Genomic DNA, 18,968 nt, shown 5'->3' on the forward strand with positions numbered 1-18,968 from the left:
CCAGACCATCACTGACTGTGGGTACTTGACACTGGACTTCAGGCATTTTGGCATTTCCTTCTCCCCAGTCTTCCTCCAGACTCTGGCACCTTGATTTCCGAATGACATGCAAAATTGGCTTTCATCCGAAAAAAGTACTTTGGACCACTGAGCAACAGTCCAGGTCAGGCGCTTCTGCCGCTGTTTCTGGTTCAAAAGTGGCTTTACCTGGGGACTGCGGCACCTGTAGCCCATTTCCTGCACACGCCTGTGCACGGTGGCTCTGGATGTTTCTACTCCAGACTCAGTCCACTGCTTCCGCAGGTCCCCCAAGGTCTGGAATCGGTCCTTCTCCACAATCTTCCTCAGGGTCCGGTTACCTCTTCTCGTTGTGCAGCGTTTTTTGCCACACTTTTTCCTTCCCACAGACTTCCCACTGAGGTGCCTTGATACAGCACTCTGGGTACAGCCTATTTGGTTCAGAAATTTCTTTCTGTGTCTTACCCTCTTGCTTGAGGGTGTCATTGATGGCCTTCTGAACAGCAGTCAGGTCGGCAGTCTTACCCATGATTGCGGTTTTGAGTAATGAAACAGGCTGGGAGTTTTTAAAATCCTCAGGAATCTTTTGCAGGTGTTTAGAGTTAATTAGTTGATTCAGATGATTAGGGTAATAGCTCGTTTAGAGACCCTTTTCATGATATGCTAATTTTTTGAGATAGGAATTTTGGGTTTTCATGAGCTGTATGCCAAAATCATCAGTATTAAAACAATAAAAGACCTGAAATATTTCAGTTGGTGTGCAATGAATCTAAAATATATGAAAGTTTAATAATGGAAAATAATTAACTTTCTCACAAATGCTAATTTTTTGAGAAGGACCTGTATATTGTAAAACTAATCCTGAGAGAATGAAAATCGGGTGATTTTAGGTCAATATTTTGGCTGAAAGTCAATGGTGCCCTCTGTCAGTAGGGAATAGTAAGATGGCCGCTCGAAAACTTCCTGATGGCAGTTTAGAACGCAATGAGCAATCCAGTCATTTATATAGATCAGTGATTACTCCCTAAAAAGTAACTAATGCGTTACATTACTTTTCTCACCTTGGCTGGGCTTGCTTGAAAATCTACAACAAAAAAATCTATTTTTGGAAAATGTAAAGGCCCTTTCTCACTAAAAGTGAAATAAGCCCCAGGCTAAAGGAAATGCAAATACATGACTGTACAGTAGAGGGCAAAGCTCAAACAAACCTTTCTTTGCTGGCATTATGAATCGTAGAAGAACAGAAGTTCAACAGTCTTACTTCAGCAATAAAAACAAAACAAACAAAAAATATGAACCAAACGTGATCCTTATGTTCCCTATGTTAGATAAATTCTGAACCTGCTCTTCACCTACTCCACTGAAGCAAAGGTTGTCACAATGCCCCAGGCACCTCAGACATTTGCAAACAGACACACAAGGCTCAAGAAATGATGAATTGTCGTGAAATGGGCATGAAAGCTCACCCTTCCATATAGTCAGCGATTTGCAAGAATCAGCTTTCCGTGAGAACATGCGCTGCTGAGGAGTTAGCACCTAATATAATGTTGCTCTTGATAAATGCTGATAGTAGCAAAGGGTGACTGCCCACCCCTCTTCCCTGAGGACAGATCTCAGATCAGTTTCAGGAGTATAATTTTGCAAGTGTAATTTGGCTGGATGTCCTTAATGTTAGGATAATACTATTTGCCTGCAAAGTGGAGGCAGCAATAAATGTCGAAGGACCCTTTGGGCATCATGATAGTGTCATTGTGTGCATGGAAACTCACGTGCTGCTTTTTTTTCTACTCCTTTCGCCCTCCCACCTTTTCTTCCCCTGCATTGCAGACCCAGGCCTAAGTGTTGGAGGCAGGTCTGAGCCAGTATCACGACACTGTGAGGTCAGTGTGCTGGGCATTAGGAAGAGGACAATGCTGGAAGACTGACACCATTAGAGTTTGGCCGGCATTCCCGGGCAGCTGCCAACCGTCCACATCCATTGTCTTGGCCATCCCATAATACTAATCCCACCACACATATCTATTGTGGTTCCACTAAGTATTGGTTCAGAGACGGAGGCATATCAGCAATTTGCAAAGTGGGAGGGGAATATTGTAGGACGGTTAAAGCAGGATGCTACTTACATGATTGTTCTGTTATTTTTCTGAAGATTATATTTAACTCTTTTATTAAATTAGTAAAGATGAATTTAAAGTGTTGATGGCAAAGATAATATTAATCTTGGAATGTTATTCTGCTGTAGTAATACACGAGTTCAAAAATTTTGGGACAGTTTTTTTTTAGTTTTTTTTTTTTAGATATTCAGGACAACTCTATTTGAGGGTATTTTAAAGGATTTGGTCTTGGATTTACTTATTGTAATTGGTTCGAGTGATGTGTATATTTTTGTATGTGTAAATTAATGTTTTTTTTTATTTTTAAATAAGTGTGCTGCCTTTGTTGGGCCAGGACCCTTTTGTAAAAGAGATTTTAAATCTCAAGAGTTGTATTTATAAAGGATGGTTGTGCGTGTGTGTATTTGGCAGCAGGCTTCGCTCCGAAGTGTTCAGACTGTCCACAAGAAAACCTTGCTGAGGTTTGAAACCCCCGAAGCCTTAAGGCAATTAACCAGAAATCTATAAGCAACAGTTACATAACTCCACACGGAAGCAATACAAGTACTGTAATGAGTTTGGACAAGATTGACCAACAATAAGCTGGATAGAAATATATCTCCATGGACAAGCAACCAAATGATTTTGCGCCTGCATAAGGAGTTGGGGATGGAGGATGGGTAAGTACGTCTGTGATGATGAACTTGTATGTCTTGCTTACTTGGTAGTGGGAGGAGTTATGGATCAGCTGGTGGCTGGCTGTCACGTCGTCGTCTGCCTGAATTACGCTTGAGCTCCATTCAGTCGCTCAAACTATATTTAATACTTTCATTCTGCACGGGGATGCATTAAATTCATCCAAATTGACATTAAATCCTGTAAAAACAAATGTTTGTAATCATGGTTTACACAAAACAATTGAGCAGCACAATTGTTTTCAACATTGATAATAATAAGAAATGCGATAAACGATTAAGTAATACTCACAACATACCCACCAGCTGAGAACGACTACTCTAGAACTTCCGTTTCCAGCCCAGTGGACTAACACACAGCACAAGCAGCAGCATCTGGTGTTTTGTGTTTGCCTAGGTTGGACATTGGCTGGAAGGCCAGGTAGCACAGGTGCAACTGGAGAGGTTTCTTTCCATTGTGTGGGCATGAATGTTCTGCCAGCCTGTGACAGCACATGCTACATGCAGAAGGCCAGAAGGTTTGCACTTCCACAAGTGAATGTTCTGCTGGAAATGCTTCCCACACTAACCACTGAAGCAGATGAAGAAAGAATGGAAGATGAAAGCAAAAGCAGCATTGTAAAAATACAGTAAGTGTGAATTGCAAATGCGAACTTTAGAAATGCAGATTTACAGTCATATGTGAAGTTTAAACTCTTCTCTGACAGTGTTGTTGCCCTGAATGTTTCCCCTGAATGGTTGTAAAGCCACAAGCCACTCACAGTTTAAAGTAGTTAAACTACTGCAAAGCTTTTGGGGAACAAAAAGGAAGCAAATAGCTACATTCTCTTAAGAGCGCGATAACATTTTAAATACAAAACTGTCAGATGATATCATTTAGAATTTTATTTGTTTTCTCGGACACAAATAATTAAGGTTTTACAGCGAATTAACAATTAGAGTGACAGCATTATATAGATGCTGAAATAGATCATCTGAATAGAAAATTGATATACAGTTCAAATAAACTAGAATATACCCTAATATATTCATTTAACTGAATACAGTAATGAACAGTAGTATTTAATTTAGTATTTTGTAAATTATATAACAAAATACACTAGCATGTGTCATTTTCAGCCATATAGCGTTTTGTCGAGCTACCACACTGCTTAGATTATCGATCTTCACACTACTAAAAAATATGGTTACATTAGTTAAGTCCTCAACACTATTGAGTGAGCAAGTATTGTACAGTAATGGCAGTGGTATGGATGTGGCTTTGCACATTCGTTCATGCCAATGGTTGTGGAGGATGATGGGTCGTGGTGAGTAGGTGCTGCTGAAGGGCAGATTTTGAAGCAATGCGTTGTGTGCATGGCATACGCAACACACAGAATAGAGGTTTCAGCCTGGAGTGAGAGAGCCAATGAAGGTCAAGCTCCTTTTTGAGTCACACAGCGATGACCACATATAGGTCACAATGCAAACTTACTATTCAGAAAGCACCACCAGCCCTCCATCCCATTGCCAAGATGGTTGAGTTTTTATCCTGTGGCCTTGCTTTTTATGGCTGACCTTGACCTTTTATGGCATTGAATGCTCGGAAAACAGAAATAAAGGCTTTTAAATAAAAGCTTCTGTTTCAAATGACAGCTATAAAGAATTAACTCCATTGCCAGAATTTTTTTCTGTCATTTATGTACTCCCGGTTTCAGACGTAACGCTTACTTGCTCAACGTCTGATGCATATGGCACACTTAACTCAAAACACTTTCACTTGACGATTTTCAAAGTCGTCATTTGATTGGTTGAATTCTACAGGATGTCTGGGAGACGTATGTTGTGTTTTTTTAATGCTCTGCCTGGAAATAATGATGCCGTGACACTAAACCCCACCATGGAAAAAGAACGTCATCGTGTTAACAACTGTGATAATGAGCACTTATCAAGATCAACTAAACACTGGATTTTCAAAATATGTCCAAGAGTTTTACACACCAGTCTGTTATTGTAAGGACATTGACGTTGCATTTTCACACCCCTAAACATGACGCAGAACACAACTAACTGTGATTGGTTGCTTTACATGTCAGTCAGACGGCCTCTCGGCAGTCCTTGGCCATGGAGTCCAGGGGCCGGTTGCATAAACCTCTAAGACTAGTCTTATGAGTTAGACATCAAATTTGTTTCTTTTAGACCGTTCATAGCTTTTTTTAAATCAGTTACATAAAAACGTAGATTGGCCTAATTTAATACCGAAAAGTAAGACTGACTGCCCCTGACTAACTGCTAGTGGGTCATACTAGAATTTAAGACACTGTCTTAACATAATGGCTATGTTTATGCAACCGGCCCCAGACCTTCTGCTATCAGTCTGAAGGTCTGGCTACTTGAGACTATCATTTATGAGACAACGTTTCCCGACCATTGGGGGACGGGCTATTAGCATCTTCTGAAAGAGTACAGAATCTCCGGATAAAAAAAAACGAGTGTTCTCTGACAGTGTTGTTGCCCTGAATGTTTCCCCTGAATGGTTGTAAAGCCACAAGCTACTCGCAGTTTAACATAGTTAAACTACTGCAAAGCTTTTGGGGAAAAAAGGAAGCAAATAGCTACAGTACATTCTCTTAGGAGCGCGATAACATTTTAAATACAAAACTATCAGATTATATCATTTAGAATTTAATCAGTTTTCTGGGACACAAATAATTAAGGTTTTACAGCAAATTAATAATTAGAGTGACAGCATTATATAGATGCTGAAATAGATCATTTGAATAGAAAATTGGGGGACGAGCTATTAGCATCTTCTGAACGAGTACAGAATCTCCAGATTTAAAAAAACGAGTGGTCTCTGACAGATAAAAAAAAGAGTGATAGAAGCAATGCAAGTTGTAGTCTTTTATAGTGTTGATTAAAAAAAGAAAGGATGGAGCTAGATTTGATATCTGAATATGTGAAGCTGATATATTGCATGTTCAGATATTCTGGTGGCCATGAAAATTGTGAAAAAAAATATCAAAAATGCAGGCAGTGGCTGGCAACTTTTTAAAAAACACCAGCAGGGAAAGAGTTTAAAACAATTCAATAATTTTGAAGCGTATCAGAAGACACAAACAGAGAACCAAGACCAAAATAAACATAAAAAATATTTTTTTCATTTTTTTCCAATTTTAACAATTGTAAAAGGCCGTTCACACTAAGAATATACAGTTCTGATAATCATTCTAATTCTATGAAAATAGGGAAGTCCAAACCACAACTGAAATAACACAAAGGAACGATATTGTTGGAAACACTCTCAGAAAGATTTTTATGACCATGGATCATGCCGGAAGAGAGTCACTGGTGCAGTGTCGGTTGTGACACAAAGTCCAATTTAGTCTCTGCTGCAGAAACTGTAGGTGAACTCTGAGGCAGGTTGGATAGTTTGGCTCCTGGCCTTCCTCCATAACCGCTTTGCCTCAGACTGCTGATTAAACATCTCCTTGAAGTTGGAGAGGTCTTTTAGCAAAGCCTGTCTCCACTGAAGTCTGTCTGTGGCGGTAGTCGATTCCGTGGGCCTTGAGATCTCTTTTGCAAACGTCTATGCACCTTAGGTGGGGTCTGCCTGTTGGTCGCGTTCCTTGTGACAGCTCGCCATACAGAAGATGCGCCCATCAACAACATGACCCAGCAATCACAAGAGATCCCTGCTCTCTCAAAGACGGTTCAGTTGAGGATCTTGTCCTGTCAGGTAATGCCCAGGATGTGACGGAGGCATCGCAAGTGGAAGGCGTTTAGTCTACTTTCGTGTCGAGACACCCCAGGTTCATATCCGCGGATATGAGGCAGTCGTGGCCTAATGGTTAGAGAGTCAGACTGGTAACCCGAAGGTTGAGGGTTTGATTCTCAATACAAGCAGGAAATGACTGTGGTGCCCTTGAGCAATAGCCTGGTTAAAACCAGACCCTTCTCAGTCGTAACTGAGTTAGGATCTGGGGAAGGTTCATTAACAGCTCATTTCCAAAGGGGCGTCACCAACGGACGTCGCTCAAATGCCTCTGGGCGCAATTGGATAGACCTAAAACCAATCAGGTGGGTGGTCATTTTGTAAAGCCCGCCTCAACGTTTGTGATTGGTGCTTCGATTTGGAAAGATTGGAAATGAGCTTGAATGGGCTCTTTGCCAGACTAACTTGCACAGCAAATCTAAATATGCCGGTAGTTCGTCTGGGTTTTTCCAGGCTACTTGAGCAATGCACCTAACCCCCAATTGCTCTCCGGCTGCTACAGCAAAATGGCCGCTCCGAGTGTGTATGTCACTAGCTTGCATGTGTGTGGTCTGCTCCTAATGTGAGTGGACTAACTTGGACGGGTTAAATGCAGAGGACGAATTCCTCTACATGCTAGTGTGGGTTGCCATAGTTGGCCTTCACGTCACTTTCACTTGTCGAGCATGGAGGGTCTATGGACTTTGGTGTCCTCTGTCAGATATGTCCATCGGTCACTCTTCATCAATCTGGAGATGGTAATAATAGTACTAATAATAGTAATTTGACATCATCCTTGACACCCAACAATGCTGCACCCTAGACAAAAGTTTCTTAATAACAATAAGAAAGAAGGACAGAGATGATGTACAGCAGCAGCTAACAGGCAGTGGAGCGGTTTCCAGCAGCCATCATGTGCTTTGGCAGTGGGTAGTGTGACGAGTGTTGCTGCGGGCCACAGGACGACTGGATGCGTTATGCTCCACTACATCTCTTCTTCATCTCTCTGCCACTGCTGCTGTGTGTTCATCGGTTTTGGATGAGCAGGACGAGGAGATCCGAGTTTAATAACACAATTCTGCCAAAAGCAGCCAAGGTGCAAATGTGGCCAAAAGCAGCTCAGTGTAAATGTAAAGTTAATGTGACGAATACACAAAGACAGGTATAAGAAGTCAGAGAGAATCTTTATGAACATGTGCACTGCGGTGGAAAGAAGGGTCTCAGTAATAAACATACACGTGATGCAACAGCAGCAATAAAATAATTGAGTTTGGCTCACCGGCACACACACACACACGGAAATCAGATATAAACTTATAACACAGCATGTGTGCTGTATCCCACATGAATAAAAACAAATAAACAAAAATACATTCACAGGAAGTGAATCATCTCCTCAGCCTCCAGGTGAAGCTTTTTCAATCCACAGTTGAAGGAATATTTCACCCAAAAATGTTGTCGTCATTTATTCACTTTTCTTCTGTGCCACACTAAAGGAGACATCAGTATTAAAATGACTGTTTTCCATGCAATTACAATGAATAGTCACTGAAGCTTTTAGATCACAAAAGCACATTAAAATGATTAGAAAAAATATTGTCACTGTACCTTTAAAATTGTATTCATTATTCTCTGACAAATTCTGTTCACTGTTGCATGAAACCAAGCATGAAATTCATCTTTAAAATGTTTGTGGGGGGAGCTATCACTTTAAGGTATATGACTCATTACTAAGACGTCAGGCCAAACTATTTTTTAATTCTCTCTTTCAATCTCACCCTCAGACTAACATGCTCCTTCTGACCTTGACGTAAGAGGGAGTGAAGCAGTAGATGCTTGTAGCGAGGGAAAGATTTATCACAGACCAAACAAGAATGAACAATGGAGTATAGCTTACCAAACCCATGCATCTTTTGTCGATATGCTAAAATTGCATTAGAAGCTCTTTAAATCCCTTAAGGCCGAGTGAACGAGAGCAAAGCGAGCATAGAAACATACCAACAGAGAGGACATCACTTAAATTTGCACCGTGCACAGCATGTCAATAGTCATTTTCAGTGCACTATATGTAATGCTTGAAGCTAAAGTAAATAATTAAATCTTTTTGCAAACTCTTGCATCAGCACAACAAAGATGTGGTTTGTGCCATAGCAATTATTCTGCCACAGCTATCTTAGGAAAAGCTGCAAAAGGACTTTTCCAGTCTAATTCAGCGGCTTTGACTAGGAAAATAATGCGTCTGACTTGTTTAATAGCTAATCACAAGTTCATTACGGACCTCTCATTTAATGTGACTAAAGAAATTGACTATAAACCAGTTAGGATTATTTCTCATTGAGCAGCCTGACCGATCCTCCGGCTTGCCATTATTTCATAGACACGGGCTCTATGACACCACTCATCTCTTTTCTTCTCTTATTGCCCTTCAAAACACATCCGTTAGAGGACACGGTGTCAGTGACACGTGCACACCCAGCGCCGGGCCGCTGTATTGCACTGGTGCAGTCAGAAACCCCCTGCTATCAAAGTTAATGACTCGTTTTGCTTGCGCTATTACTTCCGCTTGCACACCCTAATTTATGGGCACTTGCCTGGCCTGTTGCAGTCTTGTCTGCATGGCCAGCCTGGTTCAGCTAGCCCCGCCAATGTTTATCTGCAGCGGCCAACTGAGTGTGTATGAGCGGAAGTTTGTGTGGGCGGCTGAAGGAGATGCATTGTGGGGTGAACAGCAAGTTTAAACTCGATTAGACCTCAAATCTGTTGCAGGTTCTTAGTTCCGTGTAACTAGGCCAAAGGAGGTTTGAGTCATGCTGGTCGTGTGATAAACTGCATTTGTATACCGTGTTGGTAACCGAAAGGTTATTAGAAAGAGTTATTACGAATGTGGTCTTGAGCAAAACTCCTAAAGGCATAGTTCAACCAAAAATGGTCATATTCTCATCGTTTACTCAACCTTGTGTTGTTCCAAAACTGTTTGTGTTTCTTGCTTCCATTGAATGGAAAGGAGTTGATGGCTGTAAAACTAAAAAAAGAAAGATATAAAGCACAATTAAAATGGTTCATAAAACTCTTGCACTATTATTTTAATTTTAGAAAATGGTTATTTTACTACATTTCTAATCATGAAGAATTCAAGACGAACATGATGAAAAAAAAGAACAAATGTCCTTATATATAAGAACTTGGGACTTTCGATATTTGACTACACTACTTTGTTTAATTAATACTTCTAGCAAGGATGCATCAAAAGTGACAGTAAAGACAATACAATGTTTCAAAAGATTTCTATTTCAAATAAATGCGTTTCTTTTGAACTTTCTATTCATCAAAGAATCCTTAAAAAAAATGATCATTGTTTCCACAAAAAATATTAAGCAGCACAACTGTTCAACATTGATAAGAAATGTTTCTTGAGTAGCAAATCATCATATTACAATGATTTCTGAAGGATCATGTGACACTGAAGACTAGATAAATAAAAGCAGTTATTTTAAATGATTATAATATTTCACAATATTACTATTTTTAGTAATAGTATGCAACCTTGGTGAGCATAATAGACACTTTTAAAAGACAGACCACAAACTTTTGAACGGCAGTGTACACTCAAAAGTAAATACTTTTGTATGCTTAAAATAAGCACTTAAAAGTACTGCAATGCTTTCTTTTAAATCAAGTACATGATTGGCTGGAACAGATACTGCAAGGAAGCTTGAGGCAACACAAAGATGGAGGTCTTGACCTTTTTGTGGGACCCTCAAACATGGCTTCTGTTTGGACTTCTGACAGCATCTCTTCTGAGGAGTTCTAATATACCTGGAAAATATCATCCATTAAGCATTCCCTTTCATCACATTCATAACAATTGCTCGGTTGGCTGTCTACTCTGTTCCAGAAACAATTATATTGGCCTTTTTTTCTTTCTTTTTTTTGCAAAGCCATAAATGTCATGTGACTGATCACTCTATATGTGGCTCCTTGCCACAGACAGTGAAAAAGTCTATTTCACAGTTAAAATAAGGCCCTGATGAAATATCTGCTATTATAACTTTGTTACTGATTTACAGTACCGTTCAAAAGTTTGGGGACGGTACGTTTTTTTTTGTAAAGAAAATTGTATAAATTATTCAAAAAGACACATTAAATTGATCATTTGCAATGTTGCAAAAATGTATATTTCAAATAAATCCTGTTCTTCGGGACTTTCTATTTATCAAAGTATCTTGAAAAAACTGCATCACAGTTTTAAGCAGCAAACCGGTGTTCAGCATAATCGTAAACGTTTCTTGATCATCAAATCAGCATATTAGAATGGTCTTAAGTGTCACATTATCCTTCGGAAATCAGAGTAATTTGAAATAATATTTCACATACTATACAGTATTACTGCATTTTCGATCATATAAATGCAGCCTTGGTGAGCATGAGAGATGTAATCCGATGCATTTGCTCAATACAGACCTACTTTTGAATGATCATTAATAAAACATGCCTTTTGCCTGCATAATGGGGTAATTTTGGCATCTACCAGCAGGGACTAACTGCTGTTATTCATGCCTGTAATCCTGGCATTGTGTGAATACGGCTTAAACATCAATCATGTTCTGATTGGCTGTGATTGTGTCACAGCATTTTCTCTGCTCTCTCCTACATCCTGCGATGGCTTTGAGAAGAACTGAAGCATGCTTGCTCTGACAGGCTTGGACCGAAACAAACAGAGCCTGCACTCCTGACATGTAACGGATGAGAGGATGTTTGGAGATAAGCCGTGTGCCGTTTACACCTGGGATGAAAATCCACCTCGGGTGATCTGATCACAAGTGGTCATGCGAGACAGATTTCTGTTTACACCTGATTGTAACATGCATCTCCTGTGTACAGTTTTCACCTCCAAATGTGGTTTCAGCGATCGATTTGGATCGTTCATACCTGCCTGTCGTGCCGTCCACTTCTGATCAGATCACCTGAGACGGATCTTAATACTACAGTCAGAGCTATACCTGCAACAAACAAATCAAAGGCTTAGACAAGAATCTTAAGAAATGAACACTGAGGGGTCACACTTTATCATAACACAACATCTGAATAGTTACACGATTTTGTCTGTTTATAGCCAAAATATATGGCTGGTAAAAGCAGCTTTAATTTTTATTAATCAACTTTAAGCACACATTTGGCACTTTTCTTTTTTTTTTTTAAGAAACTGAATTGTGTCCACATCTTTTACTGGGAACTCCATTTAAAAATAAATTAATACACGCTAATAAATCACTGGAAATTGCACTTTATGCTAAATTAGGAGCTAGCAGGCTAGCCCTTAATTAGAGGAAGATTCAGAAGGGTATTATGACAAGACAAAATGACAGCCCGAGTGTGTAAAGTGACGTGTATTCACGGAAAAATGCTCTTATTGTCCAAATCATGGCAAAAAAAGAACCTTACCAGCAATGTCACAATTACTTCTAAATTAAGTAAACCACTTTGCTATTCAATGCTCATGAATATAAAGCAAGTTTGGTAAATTAACTAGCATGCTTGATATCCAGTTATTTTAAAGTACTCAAAGAAGACAAGTTTGTTAGCCGTTAGCATTACCTGACGAAGAGCGAACCAACCTACAGTAAACACCTAAATGTGACTGTACAACAGTTCAATTTAATATTCATTTCCATCATTTATGAGACAACGCTTCCCCACCATCGGTTTTCTGTGTTCTCACTGATGTACGGTAGGGAAAGGGTGACATTTCTGTCCCCAGGACATTATGTGTATAAAAATGCATGAAAATTAACTCTTAAATACATTTTATTATTAAGCAAAATGTCCTGCACAATAAGCAAACCACAAATCTAAAATGTATAATTGAAAAGTACATTTAAAACTACATGTAACAGTAAAAAATAGCATTTTCTGCATGTCCCCACTCTCTATCTCTAAACTTTACCATCAAATATGATTAAAATCCTTCAGAAATCTTAATTCTTTCTTGCATTGTTGTGTGACTTTATATCCAATCTATGCTTTAAAATGTTTTTTTCATATCCAATATTTAAGATAAATACACATTTAGTCGTGTCCTGAGATTGACCAATACACATTTTGAAGTGTTAAATATTTCTAGTATTAGATTCAGTGTTGAAAAAAGATTAAAAAATAAAGTTTAATTTTGAAGAGCTACAACAAGCAAATGTCACCCATTCGGTGGAATGGCTCTATTACACATCTTCTGAAAGAGTAAGATCTCTGGATCAAAAACAGACGAAAGCAGCAGAAACAAGCGATAGCATAAGTAAGCATATGCGTATGTAATAACGCAATCATCAACATTATACAGCATATAAATTAAAACTGCTTAATGTTACCGAATGAAATGTCCAGGATGAGTTATAGGACTGTGCAAGCTTTGGGGGTTCTGAATCCGATCTGGATGTAGTTTGACAAAAACGAGTTCTCCGCTTTTTGCTCAATGTTGCTTTTTTATTAAACTTATCCACATTCAAGCGTTAAAAAAAATGCATGAAGCTAGAATAAAATGGGCTTTTTTGTTTAAAAGCTGACGATTTTTTTCTTTTTTTAATTATCTAAAATACTGGCGGTGGCTGGCAATAATAAAATTTTTTTAAAAAAAGCCTGGTGGGGACATGTGCCAACTTTAGTTAATATTTTGTTTTGTCATATCCATTATTTTACTAAAATGCAATATAATTTAAGTAAATGAAAATATAAGTTGATTAATAAAAAATGAAATTTAAAAAAACAGAAACACAAACAATAAACCAAGTACAGTGAACATGAAAGTAATGTGGGAGAGAGATGAGAATGAATCAGAACAACACACACATCCACATAACAGGATTGGTTTTATGAGTGCTAAATACCCGCTATCATGCCGCGCACACGTTTAGAGGATGAATGGTGGCTTAGTGACACGATCCAAACCTGCGGCATGTCTGCGCTCCCTTTGGAGTCTAGAGGTGTGAAAGGCCTCCTGTGAATTACATCGCCTTTCCTATTGGATTGTGAGTATTGACAGACATTGCAGACAGATGGCCATTTCACAACGCTCTGCCGTTGGACGTCGCTAGCCACCCACGCAAGCATATGTACAGCAAAGACAATGACACGAAAAATGAAAATAAAAACAAAGAAATATGTGTGTTCTTCTGTCAGTCTCACTTTGTGAATCCTTTCGTATTGAATGAACAGATCAAGTTAAGCCGATGATATCGTCCCGTACCATCGACCGTCGCGCAGAAAACACCAGCTTAAATGAAAGGCCTCATGGTCACCGATACAGGTGTAATTTCCGCAGTCAATGTGAATGAAATTAATGAACGACGTACAAAAGACAAACATCCTGAAGGGTATGAGAGATCTTAGATACGAGTGCTTTTGTTGATGTTTTTCCACTGTAATCCACAGCTCCGCATTCGAATCCCATATCAGTCAAATATATCTGAGACGCTGTTTTGTTGATCTAAACAACGATGGATTTTTTTTTACAACCGGAGCATGTTCTTACAAATCGCCTGATAACCTATGATAACCCATCTCCTTCTCTTTCTGCCATCAGCCTCTGTCGTCACTAGAGAATGAGAAAGAAAGTACATTTAATCTTGTGTCTCAACCTATTTCTGAAGTATCTCCTTTGTCAGGTTGGCATAATATTATGACGACTTTTTACCATTTTTTTTTTTTACCTTGGTAACCATTGCATCCACCAAAAAAAAAAAAAAAAACACAGTGATGTTATTATTAACTTGGTGATAGACACCTCTAAAACTGAATTGAATTAAATCTCCACTATCATTGCTCATAGTTAGGATTAGGGATTTGAATTTTCACCTAATGATAAAACACTTGAATACACGAATGCAGGGTTCAACGTATGCAGGTAAAATGAGTTTCATAACCAAGTGCAAGTGCATGATGCAGTCTCAGTGTTATAGCGGTATTTCAATAACCTGTTTTTAACAGTAAGGTTTTATCATCAGGTCAACTAAATTTGTGACAAAGCAATAGTTTAAAGAGAATCTTGGTAAAACTTTATTTTAAGGTGACGTAGTTACTAGATGTATAGTAATAACAGTAAACTATGCATAATTACAATAAACTAACCCTAAACCAAACCTTAACTCTATAAGAACATGTAGTTAATATTACTCCGTAATTATTTAAGTAATTACAATGTAACTACGCCACCTTAAAATAAAGTGTAACCAGAATCTTGAGCAAGTTAATTAACATGTTTCTGGCCTTGTATTGAAAGATGAACTTGATCCGTATTGAAAGATGAACTTGATCCATATCTACAGACTTTAGGGAAGGCTTTGGCCAGTAAACAACCACCTTAACCAACCAGAACATCTTAGTAATACCCAGAATTCACATAAGCATCCATAATTTACCTTAGTGAAACTTAATGTAAGAATGTAGCCCTGGTGTTCTAGTAATGAAAATAAATGCAGTTAATATGGAATTTTGGCAGAAATTTTTTTTTACCATGGCATTTTTTTTTTTTTTTGATGCTTGATAAACCCCAAAGGTTTGTTGTTGCTTGGTAAACAAAATCATCAGACAGAGAAGCACAAGACTGTGACTTATTATCACTGAAGGCTTAAAAAAGCTTGTACTCCAGCTACACTTTAAGCTTTTTTAACACTATTTTAAGCTTTGTGTATGCATAATACCAGTGGTTCTCAACCAGGGCTGTGTTTCCCGTACAACAATGTAACTCGCTGGAATACTACCATACGATTCATTGATGAAGAAAATAACCAACTAGTCACGACTGTTTCCCAAAACCATAGTAACACGGTCGCACCTCTCCTACATTGTTGAAGTCAATGTGGTTCAAACGACAGTGTTGCTAAATGACGTCACGCACAGATAGAGGAGTAATAACTTCTGATAATTCATCTATTGGAGATTCTGCTGTAAGAAACATGGAACCCATGGTTTCTGGTCCATGGAGCCTATGAATATAGTTTGAGACAACTTTGGAGTTTAAAAGGTTGAGAACCACTGTATTAGATGATTCAACATGTACAACAAATGATCATGATCATTCAGGTCTTTTCTGGTGCATCTGAAATCCGGCAGACAGTCTGTTTTCACAAGAACCTAGTCATAAGACTGAAGCAAATTAAAACTTACAAGATGAACATTCATTTCTGACTGAAGAACTTTGATACATCTCCATTAAATATCCGTCATTTACAACCTATAATTGTGTTCACTCAAAAAACATCAAACTGACATTTTTCTCTGCAATGTCTTTATAATTTGCTCTAAAATAATATACTGGTATAAACAACATTATCTTCACGATACATTCATGCTATTCTTTTTCAAAGAAATGTTTGAAAGATATTCTCTGATGCGTACAATAACAAATGCATATCCATTTCTCTGTCTGGAGTTCAGTGGTTTGAGAATAAAATACTGATGGGCGAGAGCTACAAGATCAGCAACAATAAATTCATTCATCAAGAACAGATTGTCGAGGTGCGATCTGGGGTCACGATCAGAGCGTTACTCTGAATGAAAATGTGCAGAATTTAAAATGACATACAACCACGCATGGCATTTTTATTAGGAAGAGCCAAGAGTCCACGTGAACTACACCAATAATGACTTAGCGAAGAGATGATGGTTAACTCATTCAACTCCGAACTCATGAATCAATGACTATGTATTGGAGTTTAAGCAGCAGCCTTCTCAAACACTAAGGAGAGCCAATGTTAGATGAGACCAATTTGCATACTACTACAAAGTATGAAGAGCACATAATGCACTGATTTTGTACGTTTGGATGAAGCAAGCCAGTCGTAGCCCAAAAAGGAATTGCAGAATAATCCACCTGAATATGGTATGACCTTTCTAAATGTACTACAATTTGGGAGAGACTATTTAAAAACCTGTATATTATAATAGACGAACCTAACCTTTCGTATATCATCTGCTAAATGTACCTATATATAAACTAAAACAAACGTATTGGTGAATCGTGAGCAGCCTAAAATCGATGAGTTCGTCTGAATATCTGCACTGCAACTTTTACAAAATGGTACAAACTGTATTGTTTACCATACCTCTTACCCCTTAAATTATATTATAGAAATGACTGGACGGAAAATGTAATGAAGCTGAAATTGTGGTCGCTGTAGACGAGGAGAACAATTTAAAGATGTCATTTTGGCCCAGTTTTCTGCTTTATAGCCTTTCCTACATTTCGACAATCCACACAGAGCCTGTGTTCATTTTGCATAAATTAAGTCTCACTCTTACATATGTCAATTTATTGTTAGCTTTGTAAGTAAATAGGCATAGCGATATGACAGAGATGATACATTTTACCATCTAGTCAGTGAATATGGCTGTGCAATCATAAACTTTACAAGCGAGTGCTTTTGCTCATATTTGAAATCTCTATTAAAATACAGAAAAGGTCAATAGACTGGCAATGATGACAGACCGTAGAAGAGCCAGACTGACGTGAAGTGATTCTGCTAAACAATAGCAATTGGAGTCAGAGGCAATGGTGACTGATAGGGCTGTGCTGAAGTTAATTTATTTACACTGTTGTTAATCTCATTAGTGTGTTTCTTTCCTTAGAGGTCTTTCATTAGGCTGCTGAAAGTTAATTAATGACTCAGTCCCACACGGCTCGCAAAAGCCATTTTCTTACTTCTCTAAATAACAATTACAAAGGGTCCCCTTTATTATGAATGAATGCTCTCACAAAACACTTTCCACCTCCACTTTCAACAAATGGCTCCTAATGCACCTTTAACAGGGTTGCTAATTCTGCACAAATTCAGCATTACAGAATTTCTTCAATCATGCTGAACAAAGGATTAGGATAATGAAACCTTTTTGCAAATTTTCAATTCCATGAAAGCTAAAATATAAGATTTATTCGTAGACACCTGACTATTTTTCTTTCAAATGTGGTGCTCTCACGCCGGGTGTGGCGTGAGAGCGCCATGGTTTGGCAAACATAGCAACAGTAACTAAAGGGGACGGGTCTTTGCGAACGGTCAATTACTCCCCCTCATGTAGTTCCAGACCCGTAAGACTTTCATTCATCTTCGGAACCCAAATGAAGATCTTTTTGATGAAATCTGATCGATTTCGGTCCCTCCTCTGACAGCTACGCAACTACAACTTCTTTGATGCTTCAAAAAGTTCATAAAGAGATCGTAAAACTAATCCACATGAAATGATCGGTTTAGTCCAATTTCTCTGAAGAGACACGATCGCTTTATGTGATGAACAGATTGAATTTAGGATTTTATTCCCATATAAACATTCATCAACAAATCAGTTGCAGAAGCTCAAGCATGTTCGCTTGACGTGCAAGAACCAATGAGGTTCATTCTGGTGTTACGCAGCACGTTTTGCGAGAAGAGGTGCATATCACACTAGATATTTTTGCAGACATAAGGAATACTCACTGAACACTTAATACAATGCCCTGGATGTCAACATCTCTGCTCCACACAAGCAATACACAAATTATGCGAAGAATCAGATAAATCATGGGGTGACTCAAAGTGCATCAGTACCAGCAGTAATGACCTGACGGCTATGCACCGACCCATGAACACGGACAGAAAAGCCGATACTAATGCGAAAATGGGCTGTTTTCCCCAGGAAGGTGAAACTTTCCCTGGGTTTCCATTTAATTAAACTGACACCACCCAGACGAGCACCAGCAAGTCAATCTTTCTCAACAGATTACATAAAATTATTGGCAATTAATGCGCAGGTTGTTTGCAGGCAATGATCTCTTAAGGCTCTCACCCATCAGACAGTGATAATCTGAAAAGGCCAAAGGTGGGTGAAATTATTAACATAATCAGCGTCTCATGCTAATGCATGCCGTGAGGCCAAGGTTTGAGGGTTTAGTGGCACATGATTTGTTCAGACTCACAAGGTTCCTCAAAAATTATTTCCATTAACAGAATTTAGAATCATGTTCATTGCCCGTCATTTTGTAGATTTGTGCGATGATGCCCTCTGGTGCACACTTGTTTTTATTGCTCATTCACAACACTGGGGTTTTCAAAATGTAGTTTGAAAATGATTGAGGCTTGAAGGTAAAACAACCATTTTTAAACTCTTTGTACTGTAAACAGATGATGGTCTTGCTTTGTCAATATTGTACTCTTTAGATGACTAAAGATTATTGCATTTGGTGGCATCGTGAAAGGGACAGTTCAATGAGAAGTTCTGCTACAAAAAAAACAACAATAAAAATACAACTAATAAACTATATTTAAATTCTTCTGAAGCCATATGATAGCTTGGTGTGCGGAAAACACTAATTTATGATTTGCTTCTTGATAGTTTGAACATGCAAAATTAAACTTATATGGTGTGGCAATGAAGTTTATAACTGTTTTTGTCTTACAAAAAGCATTC

The sequence above is a fragment of the Siphateles boraxobius genome, unplaced genomic scaffold (genome assembly GCF_051911475.1).
Source record: "Siphateles boraxobius isolate OS27281-9 unplaced genomic scaffold, OSU_SipBor_1 33, whole genome shotgun sequence".
Lineage (NCBI taxonomy): Eukaryota > Metazoa > Chordata > Actinopteri > Cypriniformes > Leuciscidae > Siphateles > Siphateles boraxobius.